We start from the raw sequence: 18,802 nt of genomic DNA, 5'->3' as shown, positions 1-18,802 counted from the left end.
TATTCTAATTTTTTTCTACCACAAGATATGTAAAAATTTCAAGTGTGAGTTTGTACCATATTGAGTAAGAATGTTCTTGAAGATCCACATACCTAATGCCTTAGGGTTTTGGGTTGGAAGTGGTGTCTTGACTTTCTTATATGAGTGCTCATGGTTTACTGGTGCTGAATCACCTTGACGTTTTTTCATAAAAAAAACTTAACAAATTGGTGCAGTGAGTGTGGATGCAACACGTGAATGGTTGAATCCTGCATTGTTAGAATTTCTTATATCAAAAGTCTTTTTGACAAAGGGATTTCATGTAAGCATGTTCCGTTGTGATAAAAATTATGGTACAAGTAGGTAACCATTGTTGCTTGTGAGGAAGTACCAATGTGGAAGAAACTCACACTTGAATGAGAGATTTTTTTAGGATTCCAAGTGTTAGTTTGTCCCACATTGAGTAGGAATGTGCTTAAAGAGAAATAGATAAGAAAGAAGACCCACATACTCAATGCCTTGAGGTTTTGGGTTGAAAATGAAGTCTTGACTTTCTTATATGAAATGTTCATGGTTCATTGGTGCCGAATCACCCTAGCGTGTTTTTCCAACGAAAAAACTTAACAAAATTTAATAGTTCAAACATTTGTTTATTTCATTCATGATTTTTTTGTTTTATAACTCCCATTTCCCTTCTTGACAAATGAATTTAATGTTCCTTTTTCATTACTATCTTAGATATCCATTTCTTCAAAACAATCTTGATGATTTTCTTTTCTATTTTTTTCTTTACTTTCTAAGAACTTTAAAAATGTCTTTGATATCATCTATTTTCATTACTATCTTAGATATCCATTTCTTCAAAACAATCTTGATGATTTTCTTTTCTATTTTTCTCTTTACTTTCTAAGAACTTTAAAAATGTCTTTGATATCATCTAGAACATATGTATATTTTATTCTTGCAACACCATTCTAATAAGTATGTGAACAATACTTATATTTTACTAGAAGTTTATGAGTGGAAATGCTTTTACAATAATTTCATGTAATATCTTTTTTTTTTCTTTCGCTTTCTCTGACTCGTTGTCTCTACCAACAAATTCAAACAACTGTGTTTTTCCCAAAAAAATAAAATAAACATCATTAAAAAAACTCAATTTTATAGAAAAAAAGAAAGAAAACAAAGAATATGATAACAAATATAAGAAATTTTTTATATAAAAATAAAAAAGTTTTATATGAACATATATTTAAACAATTTTATATAAAATAAAATTAAATAAAACAAACAATTTTATATTAAAAATAAAACTACTCTACGGCTAGAAAAGGGATGCAAAGACTACATTGTTCAAGCCTATATAAAGACATGCTTTAAATGGAAGAAAAAGAAAGAACCATTACTTGCAAGAGTTGAAACTTTGCTAAATTTTCCCTACATCCTTAAAGTTTTGTAAGATCACTATTTCGAAAACTAAGAGAGAAAAATGATCATTATAATTGTCAAAGTATGTAATCCTTCCATAGTGAGCAAAACTTGGGATATGTTGATCACAAAGACAATTTGAATTGTCTTAAGTCAAGAGTGACTTGTGAAATAATACTTAGTTAAGTAAGGAGTGACTTGTGGAAAGAATACTTGATTAAGCTTGTGAAAAGTGTACTTGGTTAAGGCAAGAGTGGCTTGTGGAAAGAATAATAAGGTTAAGGCAAGAGTGACTTGTTGAAAAAATATTTGGGATAAGTCAGGAGTGGTCTGTTGAAAGAATACTGAATAATCATTTTCCTCTAATATTTTACACTACATGTTATTTAGTATGCTTTAAACAAATAAGATGAATTTTTCAAATCAAATTTATGAAAATCCTTATTGGTTTGTTTGACCAAATATAAAACCTATCATCTTACTATAAAGTATCAAATGATACTTGTGAAAAATTGTGAAAAATTTTAAACACAATTCAACCTCTCTTCTTGTGTTTTTCTTGTTTTTCAAATTTGGTATTAGAGCTCAGTCGTTAGAGGGTTGAATGTCTGCTAATGTTAGAGGAAAAAGATCCAAAATGGTAGGAATGAGACAAATGGCCACCAAACGGAAGGAGAGCAAGGCTTTTGAGGATCTTGAAAACAATGGAGATATATTTGGGGACGAGTTAGACTATTCAATTAATGATGAAATCTCCTTGATATCATGAAGGTTTAAGAAGTTTCTCAAATGAAGAGTAGAAGGAAACATAAGGTTTCTTCCTAGAAGAAAAGAGAGCTTGTATAAGCATAAAGAGAAAGAAGCATTACAAGACATGAGTTGCTTTGAGTGTAATAAGCTTTGGCATATAAGGAATGAGTGTCCCAAACTGAGAAGGAAGCATGGATCAACCAAGAAGAGTCTGATGACAACATGGAAAGAAAAAAAACTTAGGGTAAGATTCTAACACAGACGAACATGCCAACTTTTATCTAATGGAAGACGTAAAAAAGTTACTATCTAACCCTAACTCATGCTTTGATATTGCATCAACCTCATCATGCTCATTATATAATGAAGATGAGAAAAATAATTTATCTTATGAGAATCTCCTCACCAATTATAACTCCATCTCTGAAAAATATCTTGAGGTAAAATAATAAAGCCTTAGCTTTAGAAAATAAAAAGCTCAAAAGATATCAATCTACAACCAGTAAGAATATATTATCTTTTGAATAGATGAAAAAAAAAATATACTGAAAAATAAAGTTTTTGTAAGAAAAAGAAATAATTGGTTAATATTCATAATCAAAGAATATATTTCTTTACCACAAAAAATATATTTATTATATAAAAATAACTAGTAAAATTTCGTTAATATTAATCGAAATTATTAATCTAATTGTTAGAGAACAAAGGAGAGAGAAAAATTGTTATTCAGAAAAAATTACTTTTGTACATAAAGGTGCAGAAAATATAAGAAAACTGATTATAACAAATTACTTGACATCTTCCAGTGAACTTGTGCTGGGATTGTTTGTCAACAAAATTTTAACTCTAAATTTATTAAGAGAAGAACTAGATATGAGTTTAGTTAGAAGATTAATAACTTGGTAGGGTGTTGAAAGATGAATGAGGTGAGCCAATTTCTATTAAATGTCATCACAAACAAAGTGTAAGTCAAGTTCAAAGTGTTGGGATCTTGAATTCTTTGTTAGAGTAAATTTTTGATATGTTAGAAGAGATGTGAAGTTCAGTGAGAAGGGAGATGATCCTAGTGATCTCAATAAGCACAACATTGCTACTGTACTTGATTTTAATACTACTATCAGGAGACCATTTTTATTTATGTGACGCCCATGAAACAATGTTTGAGCGAACATAAATATAGGATTTGGTGGTTGATTTTCTATCATCAATATCATAACCCTAATTTGGATCACTTAAACCAATAAAAAAGGCCTATGAGCAACTACAAAGAAGAAAAATCATGATGCATGATCCCAACAAGATATTGAAGGATTCTCTTCACATCCTCCCAATGATTTTGCTAAGGTTGATGCATGTACTGACAAACTTTATTGACAGAGTACATCGGTTCAAGTTGAATGATCGTAACATAATGTAAGGCACCAACTATAGATTTATAAAGAATTGGATCATTAAAGGCAATTGATACAACTTGAGTAAAACATAAAGATGATATCATAGGAGTTTGTTAGGACTTCATGCCATGCATATTAGCTCTATGTAGAATTTATTTGAGATAGGTGTAGACTATCGTCCATGTTCTAAGCAACTTCAACGCAAGAAAACACTGCAAGGGCCCTATATCTTTTAATGCAAAATGTTTATTTCAAAAGGAAATAAGAGATAAAATATCATGAGAAGAATTACATGTTATGATAATATCATCTATGTAGATAAGGATGAAGATGGTAGAATTATTGTCTAAATATAATGAAGAATGAAGGTTCGCTTCTAGTTGGAGTGAAGCCCACGCTAAAAATAGTGTGGCTCAGTTTTTGAAACCAAGAACGTGGAGCTTGTTTGAGACCGTATATAACTCTGCATAACTTGCAAACTTGATTTTGATTAGGAGAAACAAAACCTAAAGGTTAGTGCATGTACACAGTTTCTTCTAGGTCACCGTGGAGGAAAGCGTTGTTTATGTCAATTTGAAGAATTGGTCATTTTGAAAAGATAGCTTGAGTGAGAACAATATAGACAATATCAAACTTGATCATGGACTGAAAGTCTTGTTGTAATCAAAACCCTCATTCTAATGGAAACCCTTTACAACTAACTTGACTTTGTGACAATGGAAATTCCATCAACATTGAACTTGTTCATGTAAACCCATTTATAACCAACAATTTGAGCATAATGTGGGAGGTCAATAATATTCCAAGTGTTGTTCTTAACAAAACATTATGCTCAGTTTGCATATTGTTGAACCAAGTTAGGTTGGATATGGCTTTTTTTATTGTAGTGGGTTCAGTGTAACATGGTAGAAAAGTATCATTTGTGTCATTTGTAGACAAGAGTAGGTGACATAGATTAATATGGTCATGCATAGGTTGATTACTAGTTTGATTATTAACAGGCATAATGAATTGACCAGTGTTAGTAGAAGAAAGAGGGTGGATAATAGTTAGAGGAAAAGTATTTGTTGTATGTAGATTAGTGAATGAATTAGGTAGTTCAAAAGGGTTATTAGTTAGGAAATATGGGAGATGATTTTCATTTAAAAAAAACATGACGTGATATATATGTCTTGCTAAAGGGTGAAACATATATATACCACTTATGTTTAGAAAATTGTATCCTAGAAAGAGATAAAGAGAAGAATTGACATCAAACTTTTGTTTGTTATAAGGTCGTAATAATGAATAGCAAGAACAACCAAAAACCTTGGAAATATTATAATTAGGTTTCTCATTGAACAATATTTCATAAGGAGAATGATCACCACGAATAATATTGGGTAAGACATTATTAATGTTGGTTGCAACAACAAAGGCGTCTCCCTAACATTTAAGAGGAAGAGACGCACTAAAGGAAATAATAAGCCAATATCAATTATATGACGATGTTTCAGTTCAATAGAACCATTTTATTCTTGTGTATGAGGTCATATGAGATGGTGACGAATACCGTTAATATTAAGATATTGAGTGAGAATGAGAAACTCTTTTTGCATAATCAGTTTGTATAGACTAATTTATAACTAGTTTGATTTCGAGCAAAGATTTTAAAATGAATGAAAATAGTATAAACCTTTTATTTAAAATGAAGTAAATAAAGTCATGTATATTTTGAGAAAGCATCTAAGAAAGAAAAAAATGTAATATTTTGCACCATTTATAGCGGTAATCGAGGAAGGTCCCAAGTGTCAATGAACACAATCTAAAGGAGTTATGTAAATAGTAGTAGAAGTAGCAAACAATAATTGATGAGATTTAGCTTTTACACAAGATTCACATAGCATATACTTATTGTTGTAAGGTAGATTACAGGCTTTCATGACTTGTTGAACAACTTTGGTGGAAGCATGTCCAAGTCGTGAGTGCCATAGTTGAAAAGAAGATAACAAAGGGTTGAAAGTTGTAATATTAGTAGAAAAAACACAAGATTGTTGAAAAGGAGGAAAAACATAGAGACCGTTTTCAAGTTTTCCTTTAAGAATTATCTCCTTTGTGTCCTGATGTTTAACCTAGCAAGAGTTAAGTTAAAACTCAAAAAAGAAATTATTATCTTTGACAAACTTTGACACACTAATGAGATTCTTGGCAATGCTTAACATATGCAGAAGTTGATCTAAACAAAACCATGTGAATGTGTGTGGCACAATGTATTAAGTAGTACTAATATGTTTGATTTTCATATTTGACCCATTACCTAACTTCATTGAGTCGTTATCATTGTATGTAGTTTTTGTGGAAAAATTGTTGTCATCATTTGTAATGCGATGAGAAGCCTAACTATCAGGATACCATAGTGGATCAAGAACCATTAAAGGTGTTCCAAGAGAAAAAGGTGCACGGTCACCATGATCCATAGAAAAGAAATGAGAATTATTTATATTTTATATGATTGAATATCTAGATCATACTTATGCCAAAAATTAATAGCAGTATCTCCATATTCTCACCATAAATTTAGCATTGTGGTTTTTGACTCTGCAATGGAATTGTGAATGTTGAATTCACATAACTCTTGTTAGTATTCTTTGTTCTTGAAAATATGAAGTTTCTATTAGGTGCAATGTTATGATAATGACCACGACCTCCATATTTTGAAGTTCCATGAAATTTGTTAATGTTATTTTGCTAGGTGTTTGGGACCATGATCTAAAAACAAGATTGGCTTGAAGAAAAACTTGCTCAAATGCTTTGTGTTTCTCAAAAGGTTCTTCTTGAGTCGAGAGTAAAGTTTCGATTTCTTCCATAGTATAAAGATCAAGCTTAGACGTTATAGATGTTACAAAATTATCATAATCCTCAAACAACGTATCCAAAATAGTTGCAATGTGGTCATCACTAGAAATTGATGAGTGTTGAACCAGGTGGTGTTCAAGCTTTGAAGAATCCAAATCCTTTGAAGGATGTTGAAGTCTCTGCTGTGCTTGATGTTGCTGTGCTGGTTTAAGCTTTGTTCTAGGGTAGTTTATATGTTGTAATCCACCCTATGATTAAATCTAAAGCATTAACATTCTCAATCTTTGTGAAAACAAAATGATTTCAAACTAAGTAAAAACAACCGATTGTTTTGTCGAAACAACCGATTGTTTGTACTTAGGTGTTTTGAGAAAAAGTTTAAAAACTATTTTGAATGGTTAAACTGTTAAGTACCAAAACAACCGATTGATTCGAGGAAACAACCGATTGTTTGTTTTGGGACCATAACAGAAAAACTGTTTTCTTTGACTGAGCTTTAAATGATTTAACTGTTTACGCTCCAGTCATTAAATGCTTTGACCAATCTTTTAATGCAATTTAAGAGTTTGTTAAGATTTGATAACAAACTATATCTTTGAATATATTCAGAAAAACAGATTTAAGAATTAAGAATCTTTTGACAAAGTTTTTCTAAGAGAGTTTTTTTAAAAGTGTTGAGATTGCTAAGTTGTTTGTGATTGATCAAAGTGATGGAATAGGATTCTGCTTGTATTGATTTCAGATTATCTTCTGTAACAAGTGTAATCCTTGTACTCTGTTGAACAATTTCGTTTCTGTGTTTGCTGAGATTGGCTGTGTGTTCTTGAGGTGTTCAAGATCAACAATCTTAGTATTGGCCAAGAAGAGTGTGTTTCTTGAGGTGTTCAAGGTCATTCTCTTGGTTGTTGTGTAAGTAATCAAGTGGTGATTGCTTAGTGGATATCCTCAGGGTTTCTAAGAAGACTGGATGTAGCTCTGGTTTGGAGTGAACCAGTATAAACAACTGTGTACAATCTCTCTATCTCTAACTCTTTAAATTCAGTTTGTTTGTTGTTTACTGGTATAAACAACCGATTGTTTTTCTGGTCTATAACTTTTGCTTGCTGTTTTGGCTAACTGAATTACTGAATCATTTGGTTCCTGAGATAAATTCATTCTAGTTTTTGAAATATTTGCGAAAACCCTTTTAAACAATTCACCCCCCTCTAGTTTTAAGCCATCTTTTCTAACAATTGGCATCAAGAGCTTGGTTCTTGAAAGTTATTCAAGTTGATCATAAAAGTATTTTTAAATGGCTGATAGACTACCGTTTGGGGAAGGTGCTTCAATTAACAGACCACCTTTGTTCTGTGGTTTGAACTACCAGTTTTTGGAAAGTAAGAATGAAAATATTTATGGAATCTCTTGACAAAGGAATTTGGGATGCAATTGAAAATGACCCTTTTATCCCAAAGTTTAAAAAAGATGGATCTGTCATTGAGAAGCCATGGTCTCAATGGACTGATGCAGAAAGCAAAAAGGCCAAATTCGATTGCATTGCCAAAAATATTATAACCTCTGCTTTAAATTCTGATGAGTTTTTCAGGGTCTCACAATGCAAATCATCAAAAGAAATGTGGGACACTTTGGAAGTCACTCATGAAGGAACAAATGAGGTGAAAAGAGCTAGAAAGCATGCTCTCATCCAAGAGTATGAGATGTTTAGAATGCTTAAAGGAGAAACAATTGCTGAGGTGCAGTAAAGTTTTACGCACATCATCAATCACCTTATGAGCCTAGACAAGACCTTTGACAAAGAAGAGGTGAACATAAAGATCTTGAAATGCCTTGATAGAGCATGACAAACAAAGGTAACTGCTATTTCCGAATCTAAAGATCTAACATCATTAAGTGTTGCTTCTTTGTTTGGAAAGCTTAGGGAACATGAGCTAGAGATGAATAAACTCAATGTTCAAGAGAGTGAAGATAAGCACACAAGGAGCATAGCCTTGAAAGCATCCAAACACAAGGGAAAGCAAGATTCAAGTGATGATAGTGATGAGGAAAACCTTAGCTTGCTGTCAAGAAAATTCAGCAAATTCTTAAAGAGAAACCGCAACAAAGACAACAACAAGGATAAGTATGGAAACAAGAAACCCAATGAATTCAATTCAAATAACTATACTTGTTTTGGTTGTGGTGAGCAAGGTCATATAAAGGCAGATTGTCCCAACAAGAGAGCAAAGAGAAAAAGACTAGTTACAAGGAGAAGAAAGGCAAGACAAAAAGAGCCTACATAGCTTGGGATGAAAATGAGGTGTCATCATCAAGTGAAGATGAAAAAGCAAACATATGTTTGGTAGCTGAAAATGATGATGAATCTTGCAGCTCAAGTGAGGTAAGTTCATGTGCTTCCTTAAATGAACAAAATTATAGTGAATTGCTTGAAGCTTTTCAAGAAACACATGATGAAGCTAATAGATTGGTTCTTTCAAACAACCGATTGAAAGATCTTAACAGTTGGCTTGAAAAGAGAGTTAAGTCACTTGAAGAGGATCTGAAAAAAGCAAAAAGTGATTTTGAAAAATTGGAAAATCATTTCAAAAATGCCTCTTGCAAGTGTGATACTCTCATTTGCACAAATTGTGAAAATCTTGAGAAAAAGGTTCACTATTTTGTTGAAACTGTGGACAAGCTTTCAAAGGGGAAATCAAACTTTGAGAATGTCTTGGCATCTCAAAGCTGTTTTTTTGGAAAGGCTGGTTTAGGCTTTAATCCACAGAACAAGCAAGATAGATTTTCAAAAAGTTTTTCAAGAAAATCAGAAAAACAACCGATTGTTAAGACGAAACAATCGGTTGTTACATGCTTTTACTGCATGAAGAAAGGCCACTCTGTTAGGTTCTGTAAAATTAGAAAATATTCTGTTCAAAGAGGTTTTATGAAATGGATTCCAAAGGGATGTGATGTTTCTAACTGCAAAGAAAAGTCAAACGGACCCAAGTTTGTAAGGGGACAAAATCTTGCTACTTGAAATTGCTTATGCAGGAAAAATAAAGAGAAAAGGAGGAACTGAGTCATCTGATCAAACTGTTGAAGAAAAAGGCAGTCATTGAAACTGAATCAATACTATGCAAAAGACATCAACAGTGAAAATAAGTTTCTTGATCAAAAAGCACATGACTCATTGAAGAATCAACATAAGGATAAGACTTTCCTTTATTTATTTATTTTTTTCAATTTCTGTTTCAAAGTTCCTTCTCATGGTTAAAACAATCTTGTTATGATTAATATCATCTTCTTTGAACTGCTTCTGCTCATGATTAAAATTCAAAAACAGTTTTAATTGCTGTAGAAAAACAACCGATTGTTTCTTCGAAACAACCGATTGTTTTGGATCTGACAGCACTGTGAAGAAATTCTTTTAATTGCTATTTTGAATTTCTATTCGTTGCAGATCAATTCAAAGGGAGAATCTTGGTCAAAGAACCTGTAATTAAAAGTTGATTACGTTCAGAGAGGAGTTACAACAGTCTTAAAGGAGAATATTCCAAAGTCTTGGAAATTCAAGAGCCTTAATGACTAGTCAAAGATCACATGTGAAGACCATGTGATTTTCAGCCTTTTCTGACTTTTTCTGTGCAGAGCAGAGTCAAGTCCTCTCTCTCTGAAAATCAGGTACCCTTTAATGAAATTTAATTCATTTTGATTCTCTTACTGCTATAAAATCCAGTGCAGAATTCTTCAACAAAGAACAACCAATTGCAACATCTCTTGCAAAAATCTGTGAAGAGTGTTCTCCTATGTTTTCGACTCTGCTGTCATGGAATCAACTCCTCCCACCTCAAAAAGAGTCAAAACAAGGGCTGTAAGGTCTGGAGGAAGGCTGGAAGGCTGGTTTTCTGGAGATAATGATCTCATTGAGAAGTATAGGTATGAAACAAGTATCAAGAAGATAAACAACCCCAAGGTTGTATGTTTTGATTGGCTGAAAAGTCAAAAGCTTGATAATGTGAGAAGGCTGCTCAAGGATCAATCTCTCAGAAAGTTTCTGGAGATGAAGGGAAACATTTATCCAGATTTGGTGAGAGTATTTTACACAAACTTGAAGTTTGAGGGAAACAATCTAGTTTTTCATGTGAAAGGTGTAGAAATGGAGATAACTCATGAAGTTTGGACTGCTGTTGCTGGACTTAAGTTTCCTGGTCTAAGAATCAACAAGGGAAACCTTGGTGTGGTGGAGAATTTTAACAAAATCCAATTCTACAAAAGTTGCTTGAAGAATAATCATGCTCAAGTTAGTACATGCTCGGTTAGAGGTTTGAAACTTGATGAGAGATTGCTTGCTCTCATTATAACTTGGATTCTAACTCCAAGGGGGAATAATCATTTTGTGCTAACTGAAGAAGATCTGGTTTATATCTTCTGCATCACCAAGAAAATCAAGATCAATTGGATTCATATAATCAAAGAACACATGCAAAAAGCCATGAGGTTAGGTGATTATAACTATCCATATGTTGTTTTAATATCTAAATTTCTACTCTATTTTGAAGTTAATCTTGAAGATGAAACTTCTGAGCTGGTCACGTCAACTCAAGAATTGAACAATGGATCACTCAGCAAGATGGGTTTTACAAAAGTAGGTGGAAAATGGATAAGCAAGGATGGTGATCATGGTGCCTCATCTAGTGGTGCTGCAAATCTTGAACAAGATGAACCTGCTGATATGGATGTTCAACATGAAAATCCACCTGAAGATTTTCAATATGCAGGACCAAGTGCTGATGATGGACATCAAGGAGAAAGAATGCCAACCATGTCGTCTTTTGAAAGACTCATGATGAATAGGCTTGATAGCTTTGCTGAAAATCAAAGGAGCCTCCATGATCTCTGTGTTAGTAATTTCCAAAGGATTGACACCAGATTTGACAACATGGATGTGAGGTTTATGACTCTGGATGAACAGATTGAAGCTGTTCAGAATCAAATCTTTGATCTTCAGTTTGCTGATGAAGAAGATTGAAGGAAAAACAACTGATTGTTTCGATAACCAATCGATTGTTTTTGGCTAATCTTTCTGGTTTTTAATTCCTTCCTTCTGTTGTTGCTGCTTTAATTCTAATGTAATGAAAACAATATTTTGTTTTATCTTTTATCTTTGTCTATTTGTGAAGACAAATAGGGGGAGATATATGTTGTTGTGATTTAAGTTTCTGTTTTCAGTTGATAAAACAGTTTGGGTTATGTAATATGTTTCTGATATTAAGTGTTTTGATCTTTAACTGTTAATCTGTATCCTAACAAAATATCAGAAGTTCAATGTTTTGCTCAAAGTTCTATTGCAGGAACTGCTTCAGCTTTAATCAGGTACAACACAAGCATCATGGATTTGTCTTCATCAAATATGGGGAGATTGTTGAATCAAGTGGTGTTCAAGCTTTGAAGAATCCAAATCCTTTTGAAGGATGTTGAAGCCCCTGCTGTGCTTGATGTTGCTGTGCTGGTTTAAGCTTTGTTCTGGTGTAGTTTATATGTTGTAATCCACCCAATGATTAAATCTAAAGCATTAACATTCTCAATCTTTGTGAAAACAAAATGATTTCAAACTAAGTAAAAACAACCGATTGTTTTGTCGAAACAACCGATTGTTTGTACTTAGGTGTTTTGAGAAAAATTTTGAAAACTGTTTTGAATGGTTAAACTGTTAAGTACCAAAACAACCGATTGATTCGAGGAAACAACCGATTGTTTGTTTTGGGACCATAACAGAAAAACTGTTTTCTTTGATTGAGCTTTAAATGATTTAACTGTTTATGCTCCAGTCATTAAATGCTTTGACCAATCTTTTAATGCAATTTAAGAGTTTGTTAAGATTTGATAACAAACTATATCTTTGAATATATTCAGAAAAACAGATTTAAGAATTAAGAATCTTTTGATAAAGTTTTTCTAAGAGAGTTTTTTTAAAAGTGTTGAGATTGCTAAGTTGTTTGTGATTGATCAAAGTGATGGAATAGGATTCTGCTTGTATTGATTTCAGATTATCTTCTGTAACAAGTGTAATCCTTGTACTCTGTTGAACAATTTCGTTTCTGTGTTTGCTGAGATTGGCTGTGTGTTCTTGAGGTGTTCAAGATCAACAATCTTAGTGTTGGCCAAGGAGAGTGTGTTTCTTGAGGTGTTCAAGGTCATTCTCTTGGTTGTTGTGTAAGTAATCAAGTGGTGATTGCTTAGTGGATATCCTTAGGGTTTCTGAGAAGACTGGATGTAGCTCTGGTTTGGAGTGACCCAGTATAAACAACTGTATACAATCTCTCTATCTCTAACTCTTTAAATTCAGTTTGTTTGTTGTTTACTGGTATAAACAACCGATTGTTTCTACGAAACAACCAATTGTTTTTCTGGTCTATAGCTTTTGCTTGCTGTTTTGGCTAACTGAATTGCTGAATCATTTGGTTCCTGAGATAAATTCATTCTAGTTTTTGAAATATTTGCGAAAATCCTTTTAAACAATTCACCCCCTCTAGTTTAAAGCCATCTTTTCTAACAATGAGTCAATACCAGTTAAAGTGTGAACAATATTTTTATTTCAACAAAATAAATTGTAATAGAATAATCTTTCTTTGGTGTATATAGTTGAACCTTTAGTTTCTTTAACTTTGTTCTAGTTTGGGAAGCCTAGTAAACACAGTTTTTTCCAAATTTGGAAATAAGTATCAAGACTCATCATTTTGATTAGAATTGTTGTTGTCATAGAAGCAAGAAGTCAATCTAAAAGAAGTTGGTCTTGAAGTTCATAGTTATAGTTGAGATATTGAATGCTAACAACATTGTTATTAGTATCTCGATAATGTTGAATTTCATAGAAACATTAGTACCATCCAAGAGACATGTCAACTTAAGTCCACAAATGTTAAATAACACTTGTTGTTATCATATAAGATAGTGAGAGAATAAAGATACAAGTATTAAAAGTGAGAGAATGAAAAGAATTTGTAAAACTTTTTTTAAGTTTATAAAAGAAAAAAAAAACATGTTTAGATTATGAAAGATAGACTTTTGTCCATAAAAGAAAAGATTACTTCTCACACATGTAGATAAAATGTAAAGTCTATAAAATTAATAAAGAAATTTCTTTATAACATAATAGATGTGTGATTCATCTTTTCACATCCATACACAAGAATTGAACACTTTTTTTATAAAGACATCCAATTAAATAATGTAAACAAAATGAGAAATAAAAAAAAAAGGTAAATTAACCCGTTATGGTAAGAAATGAAACAAATATATATATATATATATATATATATATATATATATATATATATATACCAAACTATACCAGTACAACTTTTATTAAATATTAATTTTATAAAGAAAACTGAATTTTATTAATCTAAATATTATTTTTATAAAGATTATATATATATATATGTAATTTTTTTATATTGGTTGAAATTTATTATTCTTGTTTATAAAGAGAAATATATATCAAACTTTTTATAAATATACACTATAAAAAAAATTAGATTTATCAATGGATTTTTATTTATTGATATGAATCTATATGTAAGTTTAACATTATCTATGGATTTAAATTTGTACGTAAATTCATCCTTACTTATGGATATTACCTATAGATATAAATTCATAAGTAAATTTAGCATTACTTACAAAATTTTATCCACGAATCTATATCCAAAAATAAATTCAATATTATTATTAATTATTATATAAATATTTTTATTAACAATATAAATAATTTGAATAGTTTTTACAGTGTTAATAATATAAATAATAATAATAATAATAATATTAATAATATTATTATAATAATTAATAATGTTATTTATTTATTATTAATAATAATATTAATGAAATTAATAATAATAGAAAATAATAAAAAATATGATTAATAATTAAAAATTAAAAAAATAAAATATCTCAAAGTTATACAATATAAATATGAAATAAGAAAAAAAATATAGTATGCTTAACTTATTTGATTATAAGAAGCAGACCAAAGGAACCTATACGCATACCAAACAAGTTTGACGTTACATGCATAGTTCCCGTTTGGCAAAGCATGCATATATATATACGAAATACGAACGTCATGGCATGTGACATGTGATGTGATGCTACAATTAGCTGCAAAACTTGCGATGCAAACGGCTTAATTCCAAATTCTAATCCATTTTAAGCACGTTTATAAACCAAACTTAGATCCTACAATTATCCGCAACAATGCATAAAACTAGCACTCAATCACAGACTCAATTATTGTCCACATTAATATTTAAGTAAATAAATAATTAGCTTGCATCATGAAACTAACTAATAATCCATATTTGGGCTTGGCAAAGACAAACTTTCTTGGCTTTAGTTAGTTTTCTTGGCTGATTATCACTTTTTGGCTAAACAAATTAGGCAATGGCAATTGTTGGTTTTGAGTCAAAATTCTCTTGATAAAGGGTTAGTCAATAATGGTGTGCATACCTACAACACTGACTGGAAACTAATCTTCTCCAGCTATGTTAACCAGATTTATACTGGTAGAAGATTAGGAATGTATGCTTAGTTATTCTTGGATCTATGCACATACAACAAATGTCTACAAACTCACACTACCAACAAAATGTTAATGCTGAATTGGAGTAATGATCAATTTTGTTGCTTTAAAAAAAAAAGGGTAAAATTAAATAAATTAATAACATACTTCCTATATTGATATATTATCAAATATGCGAAGATATTTATCTATAATAAAAATTAATAGGAAAAATTCACGCGAAAACAACTCATAATCACGAATCAACTACAGAAAATAAACAACATAAAATTTAACGTGGTCCAGTCGTCAATCTGTAACTTAAGACAACTAATTAAGTTTTCATTATGTTTGTTACAATTTTATTACAAGCAAACATAAAGATCTCTTAGATAGAGATTATAGATGGGGCACAATTATTAAGGTCACTCACTAAAACATGATAAAACATGATGTTTAGTAAACTAAACTCAATTAGTCATGACTTCACACTCAACCTAATCAACTTTAAATATCTATAATTTATTGGATGATCAATATTCAAATAACTATAACTTAGTTATTTTTTTAATGTTTTAACCTTAGATGATTAGTATTCAATAGCAAACTTCCTTATCTTTGAATATTTTAATCTAAATTCAAAATTTCATAAATAACTCATATAATTTTCTCATTTAATACACAATACTCTACATTCTTCAATTTATTTAGCTTTTTACTAATTTGATATTTAGCTTTTTACTAATTTGAACGAAGAATAATCTTCTACAAGTGAATTTTCATTTAGTATTCATCAAAACTTGGAAATTACTCCTCGATGGATTCAACTTTATTTTTTCAAATATACCATTGTTTCTACTTCGGAAGAACCATGCCTCTCCCCTATAATAACAATACATTTTTATTTTGTAGTTAGGGTTGAAAATGTTAGATATGGAGATTTCTACTACTATATATATGTATAACGTGAATTTGAGAGATTAGGAATAATATTGTTTTCACAATAAATTCAGGAATATTATTATAGAGTTCCATAATACTGAGAGACAAAACTTAAAATGTTTACTATGATTTTCTTCTGATTGTTTTTTCATATATTATTAAGAGGGTATTTCCTTATATATTTTTTTATATACTAAAAGTTCAATTTCAGTATTTCTTCACTCTATTTTAGTTTTCAATTATTTATTACATATACTTTGGGACCTATAACAAAATAATAATTAATTTCTTGTAAATATTATTCATATTCATTAGACATACACTAAAACAAAGTATATTTATCTAATATGAAATATTAAAAAGACATTCAAAAAAATCTTGAGAAGATAAAAGATATAGAAAATATAAAGTATCTAATTATGATCAAAATATTTGAATTTTTCATTTCTCTAATTGTTACTTATTATTTTATATTTTCAAATTTCAAAACATATTATTATTTTAATAAATCAACTAAATAAGGTTGATTCAGTAAGTTGTTTAAAAAAATAACGATCCAATTATCTTTTATTAGTTCAGCCACTAAACTCACTCAACCCAAACGAATTTTATCTTTAGAATTTAATATTCTACAAGTATTTTGTTAGAATCTAATGGAAAATGTGTCTAAAAGTTTTGAATCCTGATACAAAATATATATGGCAAATTCTCCCACCAACTTCGTACATTCTTTTTTATTTCCATATTAATTATGAAAAATTGTTTTTAAACTTTTTTAAAAATTTAAATAAATTTAAATAAAGCATGAACCTTTTTTAAAATTTATCCTAAATAAAATATAATTTCAACTGCATTTTGTATCACCTATCTCCATTTTAGTCACAGCACTTCCATTTCAGATTTTTAAATTAACTCTGTTATAATCAAACTAAGATTTCTTTTAAGAACCAAAACAAATAATCTTCAACATATTTTCATTAAACTCTTATTTTATGGATCATACTGTTTTTCTTAAATATAATAGTTATATTGATTTGAATGGTAGCTGGTATTGATGGCAGTACTGAAGTATGCGAAAGGGAGAAGGAAAGAGAGAGAGGAGAGAAAGCAGTACTATACTTGCTCAAATAAGTTCATCAAGTATAAATGCCTCATTGTAATACGGATAAGTTTATAATAATAGTAGTATATATAAGTATAATAAAACAAAATAAAAACATTAAGTGTAAGGGTGATGAAATTTAATTTTAAATATTATATATATATATATATCACTTATATCATCATACATTCAACCATTCATATATCACAAATTACATCTTTGTCATCAAGAAATAAAAATCATCAACAACATTCTTCATGTGAAATATAAATGAGTACATTATCACCAAGATTTTAAATATTCAATCACATCTCCATGCATAATATAATTTGGTACTTAGATCTTTCAAAAAATTCATATTAAATAGTGTCTCACCAAAAATGAACTTTTGAACTATCGAAAACACCACTAGTAAAAATCAATATTAATTTCTTACGCACATGTTTAAGGCCTAATAGACAAATTTCCTTCAACTCATCACTTGATGCCTTAATCTATATAATCAAATCACTAGTGAAACATATGTTATCTTCTTTTCTTAACAAGTCTCATTCTGGATTCCTCTATCTTTGGGTTCTAATTTCAAATATCTCTCACTTAACAATTATAAAGTTGCAACACACCTACAAAGGGTCCATGCAAGACATATATCATATCATATATATCACACAAGTTATTCATCTAATTATTTATTCTCAACATATTACATATCTCATGCATTATACACATTAATCATACATATTACCATATATAATTAACTACATATAACATACATCATCATCATTACAAACAAACTTCACTAGAGCTAGCTCTTCTTGTTTGAGTGACCTCACTTCCTATAACTGGGGAAGACTTCCTCACTTAAGTAATCTCACACTACTTGAGCGAGATAACTCTAGAGAGAAAAATTGATTTTGTCTTTTCCTTATTGCTTGAGCATCCTCGCCTCGTTTGAGCATCCCCGTCACGCTTGAGCAATGTGCTTGTTGGTTTACTTCCAAGAAGTTCAAGAACATGCAACCCACCATTTTATCAATAGTTGATCACTTAAGTATCATCACATAAATGCATCGTTTTCATTATTTCAAAACTCATGCATCACCGTGATGGTTCTCACTTAAGTGACTAGCATGCTGCTCGAGCGTCAACCCTTTTAGAGGAGAGAGTTTCCTTAACATATCTTTTTCTCTCAAGCTACAAGCTCTTGCTTAAGCTAAACAGTTTTTGAGCTAAACATCCTATTGCTCGAGCTAAACAACTCATTGCCTATGTGCCTATGTTCTCACTCATAAGATAGTGAGCAATGAAGATAGTCATCAGACATCTCTTAGGTGTTGCTTGAATGGTGAGCCCCTGCTTTGGCATCGCTTGAGCGATGAGCTATTATTTAAGCGATATTAAATCTAAAGGCTCCATTTTGCAAAACAATGGAAATAACACCTAAAACATACTCAAATTCACTCTCAAACATCAATTATATTGATATTTAACTTCAATTAGATTACTAATATGATACATACTTCATCTTATTCCAAAATCATAAATAAGAATATGCATATATAAACTTCCATGTATATATAACAACAAAAAACAACATTCATGTAAACTTTAACTCACTTTACCTGGAGGTAACATACTTACAAACAAAAACTTCCTTTGGTACTTTCAAGAATTTAATAAAACTCAAGATAATTCACCCAAATGTCAAACCCTACACGAACAACATTTTCTTTTGAAAATCCACCAAAAGAAAAGAAGAAAATGATGAAAATCCTTAGTAAGCACATATCTAGTTACCCAAATCACAACTTTAATTAGTTTACTTTACTTATTATC

This window comes from Phaseolus vulgaris, chromosome 9 (assembly GCF_000499845.2).
Source record: "Phaseolus vulgaris cultivar G19833 chromosome 9, P. vulgaris v2.0, whole genome shotgun sequence".
NCBI lineage: Eukaryota > Viridiplantae > Streptophyta > Magnoliopsida > Fabales > Fabaceae > Phaseolus > Phaseolus vulgaris.
Note: the sequence above shows the minus strand (reverse complement) of the source record.